Source organism: Leptinotarsa decemlineata, unplaced genomic scaffold (genome assembly GCF_025532065.1).
Source record: "Leptinotarsa decemlineata unplaced genomic scaffold, Ldec_3_MD MMD2_tig00000690_RagTag_RagTag, whole genome shotgun sequence".
Taxonomy (NCBI): Eukaryota; Metazoa; Arthropoda; class Insecta; order Coleoptera; family Chrysomelidae; genus Leptinotarsa; species Leptinotarsa decemlineata.
Window position 1 is genome coordinate 3,026,555 of NW_027412554.1, and position 17,518 is coordinate 3,044,072.

Below are 17,518 nucleotides of genomic sequence, written 5' to 3' on the forward strand. Positions count from 1 at the left end.
TTGTCAATTGTGGTTTCCAGCTTCCGGTATGGTTTATTATGGTATTGATTCGGGTGTTCATTGCCAATCTTTCCTATTTCCAAAATTTCCTCAATTTCTTTTATAATATAACTTCTTCAAGCCTGAATGTTCTGTAATATGCACATCCATTTCCAGCTATTCCCTCATGATTTTTTGTGTGTAGCCAAATATAATCTGATATCAGGCGGTAAAACCTCAGGCATATGAAAATGTGCCTGATTAAGTTGTTCCATTATTTGTATTCATGCAGGTCTAGTAATTTTTAATTGGCCGTTAGGTTTTCTGCTAACATTTCATGAATTGTATGTGTTTTGAACGATGCGATTATTTTTTTTGTTATTATGCATTGTATTTTTTTACTATGCACTTTTTGTTAACGGAATCATTATTATTTCAAAAAGAAGATGCTGCTAGTCAAGCCCCGTACCCGAAGCTTCGACCCATTTGAACGGCGTTTCAACATCGTTAATCAATGACCACTCTCCACAACCGTTAAATGAGTGGTCATTGGGTCCAAGAATTTTGTGCTCTGAGAAAAGCGAATCAAGAATGATAGTCTTGTGTATTTGTCCGACTGAGATTCCGCTGTTTTGAGGCAAACAGGTACGATGTCAAGATTAGAGAATAGTAAGGACATCATTCCACCTATGACTCCTATAATCAGAACAATCATTTTAACAGAGTGGTCTTGGTAGTGTTTGGAGAGTAATCTAGATACCGCATCCGTTTTTCACCCTCTTTTCAGACAATATTCGCTTCAACCCAAGCAGAAAATTCCATTAGGAATATCATCTTACTTTGATGCTTGAGGAGAACTACAACAGTACCAATAACTGCCTGAGGAAGGGGAATAAGTACACCCAATAAATTCGTCACCCCTCATCCTTCACATCGGATTCAATGTCCTCCGGAGCGTAAGGTAAAACCGGTGTTCCGTCAATACCGTAGAATGCCGGGGATAGAATAAAGTTTTCTTGGAACCACGTAATGTCGCTTTATATAGGCTGAGATCGTATATGCTGTACAAGCCGACAGCATATGCATAGGGGTCTCAGGTGCCTCATGGCAGGTCCTGCACCTGCTGTCAGCGACCTCTATACCCGTCAGATGATTATGGTAGACCAAGATGTTGAAAAAACCCTTCTAGCAAATCATGTTGAATCCCTCAGTTTCCAACTTAAGTCCAATTGCCTCAGGAAAGTAAAAGTTGGGTGTTTTGATAAGCCGAGGTTTTCAATATTGTTAAAAAATCCCCTATGCATTGGCTTATACTTGATATTGATATGTTACCTTGAAAGAATTCCATGCCCACTTTGTACACTATGAGGTAAGTGATCATTGGGTACGAAAATCATGTGTACCGTGAGTATTAGACGCAAAGAGCCAAGAATGACCACCTTCTGCATTTGTCCGACCAAGATTGCTGCTTTACTTCAGCAAGCCGGACTCCAACAGTCTGTGGACCTTGAAGAGAAATATCCCCTGGCGCAGGAGGTAACACCAGTGTCTCGTCAATACCGCAAAAGTGCTGTTGGTGATAATACTTGGTAAACTCACCACTTCAATGTCGAAACTAAACCTAGATTTAAGGCAGTTGCCTTAAAGATTAATGTTCCAATGTTTCTCTCTCTCTCTCTCTCATCGTCGTGGATCATGCAGAAATAGAATCAGAACTCCTGTTGATTTTACAGGTTCCACCCATTATTATTCTGTCATGTAGATACTCTCCGTGTTTTTTCGTCGAGTTGATACAGCTCCTCCTAAATTTACTTCAATGCTATAAAGGAATAGAGTGAGATCAAGACGGCAAGCATATTTAAAGCAGAAACTATGTTCTACCCTGAAAGTTCCGATGATCAGAACAGTCGGAGTTTGTAATGATACTTGCCGCGGCGATTTCTTCATTGAAGTTTACTTTTGTGGTAGATGGTGCAGTATACTTCTGTGTAAAAGGTGTATAAATTATTATTATCAAGAGATCGACAGGAAACTTGAAACCACGAATATCAATGATAAACTAGTTTTCTTGCTGAGTGGTATTGGATCATTGATCCAGACTGTAGTATTATCTTGCAGTGAAGGCTGCAGAAAGAGATAAAAAAATATTTCTCATTCGCTGTTAGATATCCTACAACTCAGTTAGTAGATAAACAACACGGGTATGAGCCCAAAATCCTATGTATATTCTTAAGGAGCTAAACTTTTTGCAATTTTCATGACATCCGATCACAACCTTGTGGAACACCCAACTCGAGGTGTTTCGGAGAGTGATAGAGAGAAACGTGTGACGTAATCGATGTAGAGAAGTTACTTATGATGCACTGTTTGGAACCTTTGGTGTAGTAATGAATATTACTGGAGTTTCTTTCTCAACACCAAATCGTTATTTTTAACACCTCGACACGTGTTTCGATCACCAAGTGATCATCTTGTGTGTCGTGTCGAGGTGTTAAAAAAAATAACGATTTGGTGTTGGGGAAAGAAACTCCAGAAATATTCGATGTAGAGAAGGATGAGAATGAGTATAAGAGTGTAGCCCCCTTGGGTCTCCGCCTCACCCCTTGGGCCCCCTTGTCACGCACCAGGTCACGTAGTCATCAGCAGCTGAGGGAAATTAAATTAAAAAAAAGCGATCGGTATGAGATTTGAACCCAGGCCGTCGGCGTAGTAGGCCTTGTCCTTAGCCTCGACACCAACGTGGTATATTGGAAGTAATTGCGAATTATTGATATTTATAGCGGTTGTTTGTCGGGACCGAAATTGATTTTCAAAATTTTTAATTTATTTTCATGTGGAAGATAGGAAAATATCATTAGATTTGGGGAAGAATTGATGTTTCATAAAAAGGTGTGTGTGTGTAAGAGAGAGAGAAATACATGTAACGTAATCGATGCAAAGAGAGATGGAGATGAGATCGAGTCCAAGCATGGCAGGTTCGGTATTGTCGGTTGTAAAATAAATAGTTGTTTATGGAGCGATGTAGCATATTTCATTAGTAAAAGATTTCTCTTGGACTAAATTTCATCACAAAAAACTTTTAATACACTGCTGATAACCTCTAGCAATGTATGCCTGAAGGTGGCAAAGGTGGTGACTCACCAGAAATGCCTTAACTTCTAGTACCAAAATGAAATTTGGTGTATCAAAATCAGATTAGGTGTAAGTAATTAGTATGTGAAAAAAATGGTTTTCGAATATTTTTTATTAATGGATCATTTTGAATTTCTAAATAGACATTTCTGGATCAGAAAGTGATATCACAAGTTTTTACATGTACTTAATTTTTTAGAGCTACTTGCATCTACAATGCATCCTTCCATATCTGTATTTCACTTGAATTCACAAGGTATAAGAAACAAAATAAATGAGTTGGAGAGGTATAGCTTACATAACAAATTAACAGTAATATGTATAACCGAACACTGGCTACAGATGAATGAGAAACATTGCTATAATCTAGATGAATATGAATTGATCAGCTGTTACTGTAGAACCATTCATATAAGGGGAGGGTCTTGTATTTATGTGCACATGTCACTTGAGTCTACAGAAATTACTAGTATTAGCAGCATGTCCATTGAAAAAATATGTGAAATAGCAGCATGTCATATAAAACATTTGAATGTCATAATAATTACAGTATATAGATCTACTTTTCATCAAGATATTTCTCGCTTTCTTGAAGTACTGGAATTAGTGATTCATGAATTATATAACTATATGGGAAAACTAAATAGCAAAGTGATTTTTGCAGGTGATTTTAATGTTAATTTTCTGGATCCAGCTGACCAAAGAGCATCAAATGTAAAAAATGTATTCCTCAGTCACGGGTTCTGTCAAGCAGTATTTGAAAATACTAGAATGAATAGATGTTTAGATAATTTTTTTATGAATTTTGACGATGCAATAACAACAGTAGTTGAATTAGGAGTCTCAGATCATAGGGGTCAACTGCTACAACTTACTGAAGATATACACAAGGCAGTTCCCAGTAGTATCAACAGAACAAAAAATTATTCTGAAAATAATATTCAACAAATGTTACACTACCTTATAAATGAAAAATGGGAAAAAGTTTTTGAAAGCTTAACTGCAGATGAAAAATATTCAGCTTTTATTTCAACTTTCAGCTATTTCCATAATATATGTTTCACTCCAAAAAATGCAAGACCATCTATCAGGTCAACATCACACTGGCTGACACCAGAAATTCATGATGCAAAAAACAGATTAATGTTCCTACACTCTTGGCAGAAACAACATCCAACTTCTGAAAACTCGAAAATATATAATGACTATAAAAAGAATTATTACAAACTGTTGGACAGTACCAAACGTACACTGAACAATAAACGTATCATGGAATCTGACAACAAACAGAAGACAGTCCGGAGTATTGTCAATAAAGAAATTGGCAGAAACAAAAACATGTAAAACCTGTTAACTTAAGTGAAGATGATTTAAATACCTTTTTCGTTACTAATGCCGAAAGCATTGTCCAAAAATTAGAAAAAATAAATATTCAACCTGAGACTTTGATAAAATTACCCCCATTACAAAATTCATTATTTTTCAAACCAGTCACCCCATCAGATATCAAGTCTGTTATTGTTAATTTCAAAAATAAAAAAAGCGAAGATTTGGATGGTTTTAATATGTTTATCGTTAAAATATGTACTCCTTTTCTAACTGAACCACTAGCCGATGTTATTAACGCGTGCTTGACGGAAGGTGTTTTTCCCGAAGGTATGAAAAAAAGGCAAGGTGTGCCCATTACATAAAAAAGGAGATCCTTCATTGCCAAGTAATTTTAGACAAATTGTTATTCTTCCTGTTTTCTCAAAAATACTAGAAAGAGTAGTTTACAATTCCTTACCAGTATGGATTCAGAAAAGGTTTGTCTACAACTGATGCCCTGAAATCTTTGACTGAATACATTGAGAACTGTTTTGAGGAAAATAAACACTGTTTGGGAATCTTCACTGACATATCAGCTGCATTTGACTGTGTAGACCACCAGATTTTATTATTAAAACTAAACAGATACGGGATACGTGGTACCTGTCTTAATTTCTTCAAGTCATACTTCTGATCGTAGCCAAGCAGTAGTTGTTGACAATGTCATGGGTTCGTATATGTCTGTAACGAGAGGGGTGACCCAGGGTTCTATACTGGGACCACTCTTATTTCTGATATACATAAATGATATGCCAGATTCCATATCCTGCAATAATTTACTAACAAATATGTTTGCCGACGACACAACTTTCTGTATACAACTTGAAAAGGGGACTGATCATTTACCTATTTATCAAGATATTATGGCACATGCTAAGATTTGGTTCACAGCCAATGATCTTTTTTTGAATGAGACCAAAACCCGCTGTGAAATCTTTAGTGTAAATGGTACAAATAGTTTGGTTGAAAATGAGCACATAAAATTTCTAGGTATAGTTTTAGACCCACAACTGAGGTGGACAGCTCATATAAACTGTTTATGTAACAAGCTGTCGCAAGTGATATTTGCACTTAGAAAAATACGACATGTCACAAACATGGAAGCAACAGTATCTGTGTATTATGCATTGTTTCATAATCACTTGATGTATGGAATACAGTGTTACGGTAATGCAGTATCTACACATATTACGAGAATTTTCACATTGCAGAAAGCGGCAATAAGATCTATTTTAAATGTACCATGGGATACCAGTTGTAGAGAACTATTTCCTTCATTAAAAATCATGACCATCTACTCACTGCTCATTTATCAAAGTATAATAACATTTAAGTCAAAGATAAATGAACATGCAACACACTCGTCAATTCACCCTCATGATACCAGACACAAACACAATTTGTTGGTGCCATTATGTCGTCTGCAACGAACGCAAAGAGACGACATACGGCTCTTCAACCTTCTTTCCACAGAGTTTAGGAATAGACCCTCGACGCAATTCAAAAATCAATTAAAACAGATACTATCAAATAACTGTTTCTATAGTATACTTGAATTCGAAACAATCATCAAGAAAAACAGAAATATCTTCATGACCCACAGAAACCTGTAGTTTTATTTATACTGATAGCACAATTCATCATTATCTATTACTTTATATATTTATATTGTATAATGCCATTGTTTTTATTATTTAGCTTTTCCATTGCATTATACCTTCTATTTTTTTATCATTAACCAATTTTAAAGTACGACCTTATATAAATTTTTAAATGTATTTTTCTACTGACCTGTCTACAAACTTTATGTTTCTTGAGACCAATAAAAATTATTATTATTATTACTACATCGTGTCATGATAAATGTAACCTAATCTAAGGACCCAAGGAAAATTAAAGTCGCAAAGTTTAAGTCACTAATATGGTAGATAGGAATAAGAGATGGCCAAATTATATTTTTGTGTCTTTTATTTTTCGTTTCATTTTTTGACGCCTAATGATATTAATTTACTTTCGAATGGATTAAATTTAACAAAATCCACTAATAACAATAACACAAAATAATTAATTGAATATGAAATTCTATAATAAGTTACCATGTCACATAAAACAACTCAGTTTCTACTGTTTCAAGCAAAAACTGAAATCATTTTTTTTTTAATCACTGTTTTTATTCTACAGATGAATACATGTTATACAACATAGATAATTCATGTGACTTTGAGTAACAATTGTTCTCATTTTTAACATTAGTTGATTGATTGTTTATATTATTATGTACACTGTTCTGTTATACAAGCATAGTGATAGTTTTATTTCTATATATGACGTCATATTTATGACTTTTTGTGTTTTGACTTGCTACAAATATTTGTTCAAATGTATCACGTAGCCAATAAACTATTCTATTCTATCCTCGATTTCATTTTGAAGATATCATAAGTACCTAACCTCCTCTTAACTGACCTTAAACAATATTGGCCCAATTATTCTGTTTCCAATGATACCAGCCCAAATATTGATGCCAGTATTTTGCTTATTGAACATATCATTATTTGTACATTGTGATTCTTCGGAAAATAGAATAAAGTTGATAAAATTTGGGCTCTATGACATTTGAAAGAACACAAATCTATTGTCTATTGTTAGCATACAAATACCATAGCAAGAACGTACATCTCAGTCTTTTCATTCATGACAAACCTTATATTCTGCCTTTTGATTTCCTTATTGCATAAAACGATTCTCAACATATGGAAAATACTGATGGGCTAAATGCGAATGTAAGTTTGTTTGTTACGGTTTCACGTGAAAACTACTATATCGATCATCATGAATTTTTGTAGACATGTTCTTGGAGGTATTAGAAGTAACATAGGACACTTTTCATTAAAAAAAATATTTTTTATGTAAGATAAAAAAATTGATTGTCAAAAAATTCTCAGCATATTTTAAATTTTCAAAACTTCATCGTATGTAATAATTTTTAAAAATTGATAATCCCAGCCAAGCATTAAAATATAGTTCTCATATTGATTCACTTATTTAATGGCATAAATGCGAGCGAAGCCGCGGATAAAAACTAGCACATAATTTCAAAATTTCACTATTAAAAAAGTTTTCAGTAATATATTGTCCCCTTTTTCAATACTTGTTACTGTAGATCAACTTATTTATGCTGATTAGAATGCATACAAATAATACAATAAACATAGTTTACTCGAGATTTTTAATGTGGGACTCAAAAAAATAAAATAAATATAAAAATACACAGAATTCTGAAAAGGTTACCAGTAGGCCTTCGAAGTTCACAAATAATCTTTTACATAACAATCAAATTCAGGGTCGGTCAATTCATTGAACCCTAGGGTGGTTCAATGAATTGAACCTTACAAATCCTGATTCGTCGATTTATTCCCATAACTGAAGGAAACAAATATTTTCTCAGTTACACAATCTGGTCTTTTAAAGGAGATCCTCACAGCCTGCACCAGTATAATCCGCTACTCCATGCCTATATGTGCAAATAGTTCAGCAAAATTTACAATAAGAGATTAGCAACGGAGCTTTATTTCAGTCTTGAGGCTATCCACGATGATCCTCTTTCCGATGAAAATAAATCTCAAACCTCCATAAAAAGTATTACAACTTTTTATTAGCGATGGTCAAACAAAAAGATATTGAATATCCAGTCAAATTATTCAAATAAGCCATGTACAACTCAAACCAAATTGAATAACTTGAATATTTTCAGTTGAATCAAATCAAAAAACTTCAATCAAATCGATTTAACAAATAACTTCAATCAAATCGATTTAACAAATAACTTCAATCAGATCGATTAAATGAATAACTTAAATCAATTGATAACCTGACCTCTCATAAAGTTGGAATGTTCCTGGTTGGATGATTATTCAGAATCAAATAAGATTCCTCTTGGCTGGGATTAAATCAAATAGGTGAATGAATGTCATTACAATGTCATCGATGACATAAGCAGATCAAGCTTATTCCGTGACATTAAAAATCGTAATTCATGAATGAAGTGTGTGTATTTTCTATTATGTTATCCAATTTGGTACTGAAGAGCCTTAGGGCAAGTGTCTTAAGGCGAAACATCGGTGTATACCAGTGAGGGTGACAGTGTCCCATGTAAGGGCAATTTATTACCATTCATTCAAAGTAGAACTCATGAGAATGATATCTGATTTTTATTCCACAACGAATGTTTGAAATACAAACTGAGTAGAGAAAAGTATCTTCTGTATAATTCAGTGTTCATATAGAAGTATTTGTTTCGAAAGAATGTTTTTTCTTTCGTGTAATTCAATGTTTATATGAAAGTAGCTGTTTCAGGAGGACTTTCTTTGTTTGTGTCTGAAAGTTACTTCTTTGCATGATCTACACATTCAAGTAAAGAGTTACTTATTTTCAAATTGATTATTTCCTTCCTTTCTTTGGAAGATTCCCTCACCCCTTTTTTTGTATCAAGATGGAGTAGTAGAAAGCCAAAAACTTTCTTTCCCAAAAATTAAAATCATTAATATAAGTGTTCTTCATGCGAAACTAGGCATTTTTCAAACGTTATATGGGCTTTGATGGTAACCATGCAATAGGTGGTAACCTGTGGTATCGATTCCTTGAAATGGGTTCATTAACAGATGACGCCCACCGTTTTAAAGTATGGAGTTAGGAAGACTAAATTTTCATCTCTGCCTCTGCTCACCATTTTAAAGTATGGAGTTAGGAAGACTAAATTTTCATCTCTGCCTCTGCATCACTTCTCATAGAATATTTATTGTTTAATGCTACACATTATAAAACGAGAAGTCTATGTATGTATGTCATTTACTTGTATAATTATATCTTAAATGAATGGATTCACACAATTAATATTGAATTTAATTTTGATGTTATCAAAATCAATTCAAAGAAACTACATGATTTATTTGATGGAGGGAGTACTGCTGCAGACTGCTCAGATGAATCCCAGAACTGTGAAACAGAAATCTGGTCGTCATCTCCAAGTCAGTAGTATATGAGTCATAACTGCAAGCAAAAAGGATATCGTTCGTGACAAACAAGAGATGAAAAAATGTAATGCGGGCACACTGAGTATTTCTGAAATGATTCACACATGAACATGTGCATCGAAGTTTCAACATGCATCATATTATACTTTATTGTGTGATGAATATTTTGTCTGCACTTAGTGCATAAGTGATAATTGATTGGACATGTGTGTAGTAATACATCTTCAGGCTGTTGATTGATATTTGAGCTGTTTGTAAACTTGAGCTCAACTCTGTTCAATAAATTAATGTAATTTTAGCAATTTTGACATGGGTCAAGGTAACACCTAAAAATGTTATTGTATCTATCATCAGAACAGATTTATGATCTAATTTACCATTAAGGGATTCCTGACAAGTTTTGATTTACTGAATATCATCATACCAGTTCTAATTTGACCATCTTGAAATCGTTACTTCACAAAACCCAAGTTTCTCAATATTACTTGTGGAAGAAATCAAATACTTAGGTGTAACCATTAATAGTAATTTGAACTGGAAAAATCACATTATGTATGTCATCAAAAAACTACAGAGCATCCTTTAACAAAAATGAGTGCAAAGAAAATTAAAGCTAGTCTATCTTCAGCTATTGTTTCAATTCAAGGAACCTTAACAATACCTTAAGAAAATGTTGTCATTAAAGCATATGCGTAGTAGAAAGTCACTTACGTTACGGCATAGTAGGTTGGGGTGGGGCCCTACGAACACACATCAAACCACTAGAGATAATCCAAAACAGATTCCTAAAGTTGATTTAAGAAAAACCCACTGATGTTCTACAGATCTTTTATATATATATAAATCAAAAGGGGTAAATTCGTGGACAGAACACTCAAGAAATATGGAGGCAAACCGCGGACACGTGTTTCTGGCTATTGGCCTCATAAGCGCGGTGCAGCCAATTGCAAAGGTGGACAACAACTGGTTACCAAAAATGAAAAAACATCATATATGCACGGTGTCACCAACAGGAGCTATCCGCACATTTGTGGTTTCAATTAGAAGACCCAGCATTCCCAGGCATCATCTAACATCACCACGTAGACAGCTATGACACCGTGCATATGTGATGTTTTTTCATTTTTGGTAACCAGTTGTTGTCCACCTTTGCAATTGGCTGCACCGCGATGATGAGACCAATAGCCAGAAAAACGTGCCCGCGGTTTGCCTCTATATTTCTTGAGTGTTCTGTCCACGAATTTCCCCCTTTTGATTTATATCATACACACTCGATAATATATATATATATATATATATATATATATATATATATATATATATATATATTTGTATAATATTATATATAATCTAGAAGGGTTAATGCAGTCAAGCTGCTGGAAAATAAATAATTCCATGAAAATCTATATATATATATATATATATATATATATATATATATATATATATATATATATATATATATATATATCCAGATATAAATTTAGCATCCATAGATAGAATGCGCTGATAGGGCGCCCACCATAATTTGAAGAATTTACCAAATATATTTCATGTTATAAGTGCTGCAAAACCGATATTTGTAGGCTGGCATGACTTTACCATCACCATAAAAAATGACTTTACTATGGATTTGATCGTAGAGCGTCCGTCCATCAGTCATAAGGGCTCCTCACTATACGCCATCATCAGACATGATTCACAATAGGGAGTCCAGTGAGTATATTTTCATACATGAAATAGATTATCAAAAATCCTAACAACGTTGCCAATATTTACCGTATTAAATGTAGGCAGGTGTGCATTTACTTTTTTTTACAACTTTTTCCAATAAGCGTTGTGCCAGCGACAAACTGCATATAGCTTTCAGATTACCGGTATATTTTATTTTAACATACCGAGTGATATTTATTGACTGATCACGAAAAGTTCATTTAATAACTAAATAATCAATATCATTCGATGATTTTTGTCTTGGTTATAATTTTTCCATTTCTACACTGGAGGTGAGTTAAGCAGAATATATTGACAGGAGACATCAAATTGACACCTGCATGATGTGATTATTGAAAATAATACTTTCATTACAAAAAGTTCATTGTACATTTCCATAAAAAAAACACAAAGATTCAAAGTTGTCAAACTAGTTGACGATGTCATACCGCCTGTCATATATTATCTATCATACCGCCTGCCATACTGACATATTGTCAAAGATATAAACTTTCACGGCCGGCGATAACTGTGTGAAAGCTATTTTTTGGGTATTTTGGGCGTGGTCTGCAGGTTATTATGCCTGATGTTTTGTCTACTACTGCGGTAGAAATTATCAAAGGCGATGTGGCAACGGTCGCAGTGCAGTTGGTGTTGAACTTGTTGTTTCCGTTTACTGAGTTATTGCACATTGATAAATGTGGTTGTTGAAAAATGCACAACTGAAAATTCCATTCGACGTGTCTGCGCGTTATGTTAATACACTCAGTGTCAAACTTATTCCGTTTGACTGATACATTTAGGGATGCCTAAATAGAAATATCAATTCCTTTATGTCTAGCAGGCCTCAAGACTCATCATAGTCTGGGTCACAAAATCCTTTTTTTGAAAGTTCTGTCCAAGGGCATCGAAAATTTTGATTCAGGGCTCATTCAATTCGGAATGCTATCTAGCAACTTTCTGAAAAATTTAGAGGGGCTCGAAAAAATTGCAAAAGTTATAAAAAAAATTGAAAAAAAGAAGGGGGGTTTGGTTTTTTGCAAATATCTCAAAAAATATTGAAGATATCCGAAATTTGAAAAAAGATTCCCAAAAAGGAGGAAATTTACTAAAAAAAGTCCCACCTCCCGGCAATCTTATCACCAATATTTATAATTTTAATTCAGAGGCGAAAATAGAGCTAAAAGTGGGCGATGTGCGTCCGCACGCGCTGACCAATACGGACCTTTGAACAATAAAATTCATTTTAACCCATTAAATATCATTATTAAGAAAAAAAATTCAGTTGCCTCTTAGACACTTGAATAAACGAAAATCCAAGGAAACTGATTTTTCCTGTGATTATTTTATTAGATATACTTTAGTTAATTAACTAATTTTTTACAAGTTATAAATTTCCATAAAACCCTGAGAATTTTCAAACTAAAAACCTCAATTTTTTTTCACTTATTGGAATTTTTCATGAAAGCCTTCAAAAAAGACTCTCGTTTGGAAAAATTGAAAAAATTTGATTTTTAATTTTGTTATTAATAATCAAAGACTTTAAAAAGTGAAAAATTCAATGAAAGCAACGATTTTTTTTATTATTCAAATCTATTAGTATTCTTATTATTTAAAGTTACATTTATAATTTTTATCTCTATTTGTTTAAAAAATTGATATAATGTATCAGTGATGAATATTATGATTTTTAAAAACAAAATCGTTTCTTGAAAAAAATTCATTGCTTAAAAACGCATTTATTGATTAACAATGTTTTGCTACTAAATATGAATATTAAGGAACGATTTTTTTTATCATAATTTTTATTTCTCTATGATATTAAAAAAACCTTTTCTTCAATTTCTATTTTCTTTATTTACTCAAAAATTAATTTGTTTTAAACAAATTAATTCTTACCATATATTTTATTAAATACTACAGAAAACACCATGTGTCATTTTTTGTGTAAAAATATGTTTCTCATTTTTTTACAATTTTTCTAATATTTTTTTATTTTTGTGTTTGACAATTCCTGATGGTTCTCAATCATTGTTATTAAAATAACTTATAAACTAATGGAGATAGGACAAAGACACTTCCATTCTTTTGTGTTCTCCTTTTAGTAATAAACAAGATTTTGAAGAAATGCTCTAACCTTATCATTCAACAAATGTTTTGACAATTGTTTACTAAAATTCCCCCTTAATCTGTTTTTTATGGCTTTCAAATCTTTATAACTCATAAACTATTCGAGTATGTACAAGACGAAGAAATTGCAACCGGAATACAAGAGAAAAAAGTAGAAGAAAGAGAAATTGATAAAGATACTTAAGTTTGCGAGTCATCATCGCAAAAGAGATCAAAGAGATTATCAAGATAAAAAAACAGAGGAAGCAAACAAAAATTGTCAATTTTAAATCTGTAATAAATTAATAAAATTATAAATATTACACTTCATCTTATAATTACTTGTAGTTAATAGAGTACTTTAGATAACAAAATAAGAAATAATATTTTTTTATTAATAATTTGAGAAATAATTGAGTTGAAAAGTAGTATAAATGAGGTTTCGAGGTTTCTTTTAAATAAATGTCAAAAAAGTTGATAAATAATAGGATTAGAGTATTTGTTTTGAATGCTATTTGTATATTATTAAAAGACTTGAAGTATCTTTGTCGTATCTCGAATAGTTTATGAGTTACAAAAATTTAAGAGCCATAGAAAACAGATTTAGGGGATATTTGAGTAAACAATTGTCAAATTTTTTTAAAAATAATAGGGTTAGAGCACTTGTTTCAAATATAATTTGTTAATTACTGAAAGGAGAACAAAAAAGACTTGAAGTGTATTTGTCCCATCTCCATTAGTTTACGAGTTATTTCCAAAACAATGATTGAGTACCATGAGGAATTGCCAAACGCAATAATAGAAAAATATTAAAAAAAAAAAAAATGTAAAAAATAGAGAAATATTTTTTAAATACATTTTTCAATGTTTTTTTAAGGACCGGCTTGAACATTTTTTTAATTTTTTCTCGAGAGTTCTTCAGTTTTTTTGTTACATGATCTAATGAATTGTTCTTTCATGCATAAAATAATTAGCTCTCCAAAATTACAGTAATTCAGTTCACTAGTTGAAAATGGTGAAAAATAGCAATAATGGTCGATAAATACGTGCGTAGCTCGCTCGATAGAATAGAATAGAATAGTATTGTCATCATCACAACAGTTGTCATCGTCTCCGATGTCATTAGTATAATCAACGAGATCTGAGGCATTAGTGTAACTTTCACCTCTGTACCCCTTGTATGATCGGGTGCACTTCATCCCTGATGTTTTGCAGCTGCAAGTTTCACTGCAGTTAGATACTGTGCAACTACAATGAACTAGTTTCAGTAATTTTGAAGCTGCCAATGGTTCTGTTGTTTTCATGGGCAAAAACAGAGTCTCTGTTTTTTCCTATCCTTAATCTTTAGCTGTTGAAGGATTGTTCAGCCATGTTTGGACTTGATAATAAATTCTCGAAGAATGTTGAAGAGTTGCTGAAGCGGTCGGCGGGAATGTTGCTAAGATTATTGTCTTCCTTTTGTAACAATCACCGAAAAACGGTCTATTCTAAATGGATTTATAGAATATAAATCAGCTCCAAACAGTTTCAAAATTATTCGTTCTCCAGCGTTCGTAACAGCCCTGTTGCGTGGGTTTTGTATAAATTTTCAACTTCGTTTCTCAAAGTTGAATCTCTCAAAATTGAATTCTAATAGTGTGTTCACCTTAATTGAAAATGAAGCTTACTGTGTCACAGCCAGTAAAAGCATGGGCGAACAGTTAATACATTTTTCAATGTTTTGTTGTTATTAGATTCGTAAATAACATTAGGTGTTTTGAGAATTTTAGGCTTCTACATAGCGATATGCTTGTCATTTAATGTTAAATCAATTATTAATACAGCCAAATCGATGTCAGTGCCGAAAACAATAACTGTCTTATCAGTATTTTCAGCTATATGCAATGCTGTACGAAATATCAAAGTATCAGCATTTTCTACAGCTGAACTAATCTTCAGATTTGCCACTTTTTTCAAGTCAGTTATCAAAAACATAATAAATCTAGCTTTGTTCTTTATATTTGATAAGAAAACCTTTTGTTTTCTTGGAACTATCCTTCTTTCGGAGAATCTGAGCTCTTGTCAAATTTTTCTACACACTCGTCTGTAACATTTATAAGATGACCCCAAAGTTATCTCTGCTATATCCGTCGAAAATTATTGTGGCATCAGTTGAATGTTTAAAAATATAAGCTGCATAATCTTCGAAAATTCGCTGAAATGTGACATTTTTACGCCAAGTGACTTTGTCCAAAAGAAATCCACCATCGATTATGAACTCATTTTCAGAAGAAATCATTTGTAGGCTGTAATAATTCATCCAGCTTAGATTCATTACTTTCTTTCGTCAATCCCTTGTCATTGAATAAACACATAGGAAATAGAGCAATTTTTACAATGTCTTTGTTCTTATGATGCACTGTTTGGAACCTTTGGTGTAGTAATGAATATTACTGGAGTTTTTTCCCAACACCAAATCGTTATTTTTAACACCTCAACACGTGTTTCGATCACCAAGTAATCATTCCCATATTGATTTCAATTTGAGAGCCACCGATATACAGCTGTTTTAGCCTATTGGGCATCGTCAGTACCAGGCAGGCAGTCCTCGATTGAAGACAAAATGTGAATAACCAAGAGAAGTACTTGATAAAAATAACTGCTTTTACTCATTTTGAATTGGTATAAATTGTTTTGATGCAAAATTAGTCTGAAATTCAACGAAAATTAGGAAACTTTTACTGTATGTTCATGATGTACATCCTCGCACTCGACAAAAGTGTGTCAGTATTTTCCTTAGTACAATTTAAATAATAGACACGAAGATGTAATTTTGCCAACTTCTCTTATTCCTATCTATCATATTAGTCACTAAAATTTTTGATTGTAATTTTCTGACATCACCTAAAGTCTTTGGATTAGTTTATGTGCGATCTCGCAACATTAAAAGGGATTTGAAGAAATCAAGAAGGCGTAAACATTTAAAAAATGTCACATTCTGATCCACAATTGTCTCAAAAATTAAAAAATGTTAAAATATACAGGGTGTACCATTGAAAAATTGAAAACCGAAGCAATTTCTGGTAAAACTGGAAAATAAAAAATATGCACATACCATTCAACTCTACCAATTCTGATTTTGTTACACCTTATATTCTAGAAGGTATGACTTGTCCAATACAAAATCATCATTATAGAACCATACCACTGGTGAAAGCGGATAAGTCGTAATGCAATATTTAGAAAGAAATATATGAAACCGCGAATCATGATGAAGAAAATGAATTATATATTTTTCCTACTTAGAAGCCATCTGACTTCTATTTCTTCCAAGTCTCCGGAAATCAGTGCATCCTCAGGAGTTAATTTTCTCCCAGTGGATATAATTTGGGTTGTCGTCCATAAATCGCTTGCCTCCTGTAATCTAGTGACTCACATTCACATAAAACTTCACTAGATTTCTATGTCCCTATATTGCAGTACCTGCAACTCTCCGGTATACAGTCCTGTTTTGTTCAGGTGTTTTCTAAATAGATAATATCTAAGTGAGAAGGCCTATAATTAGTCTGAGCCGATCCCTGCTGTATTGAAGCATTTCTTCAGTTTTTTCTTCAGACAGTCTCTTTGTAATAATTTTTTGTGTGGGTTTCTACAAGTATTTTGCAGTGTCCTTCTCATGTGTCTATTGACCCATTTTCTAATCTGATCTCATACCATAGATATACTCCCATCTGGTTTAATCCGTGTCCAGCACACTCACCAGCTTTTCAGTAGCCTATGACTCCTTAGAAGCCAGGAGCCTGCTCATTTCTTCAATCATTTATGGTGTTCCCAGACCAGTCAGTAAGAATATTGATCTAGTCTTTTTTTGGGACCTTGTTACACGAAAAAATCAAATAGCATAATTTTACTTCAAGAAAGCTAAAATATTAAATTCTGTAATAATAAAATTCCCTATGATGACAAAATACACAGTTTCTGAAATAACTGCCAACCAGAAATAAAAGCAAAACAAAAATACCAAAATGTTCATGTATAACTAGTACTTGTTAATAACAGAAAAAGTTTTATACTTTGAATGATAGATATGCTTTTCAGAAGTAATGAATGGTCTCCGAGTCTGAAGTTAAATGTCAATTTTTTCATTTTTCTCTTCTTTTGGTTTCATTTATTTGCATCATGAAAGAGCAGGAATTAACAACTTT

At 32.9% G+C, this 17,518-nt stretch overlaps 1 protein-coding gene across 1 annotated transcript in view; it reads right to left on the reverse strand.

Moving 5' to 3' along the window:
• Positions 1-17,518, reverse strand: part of LOC111513425 (sorting nexin-27) — a 292,951-nt gene that overhangs the window by 12,802 nt on the left and 262,631 nt on the right. The window lies entirely within an intron of this gene.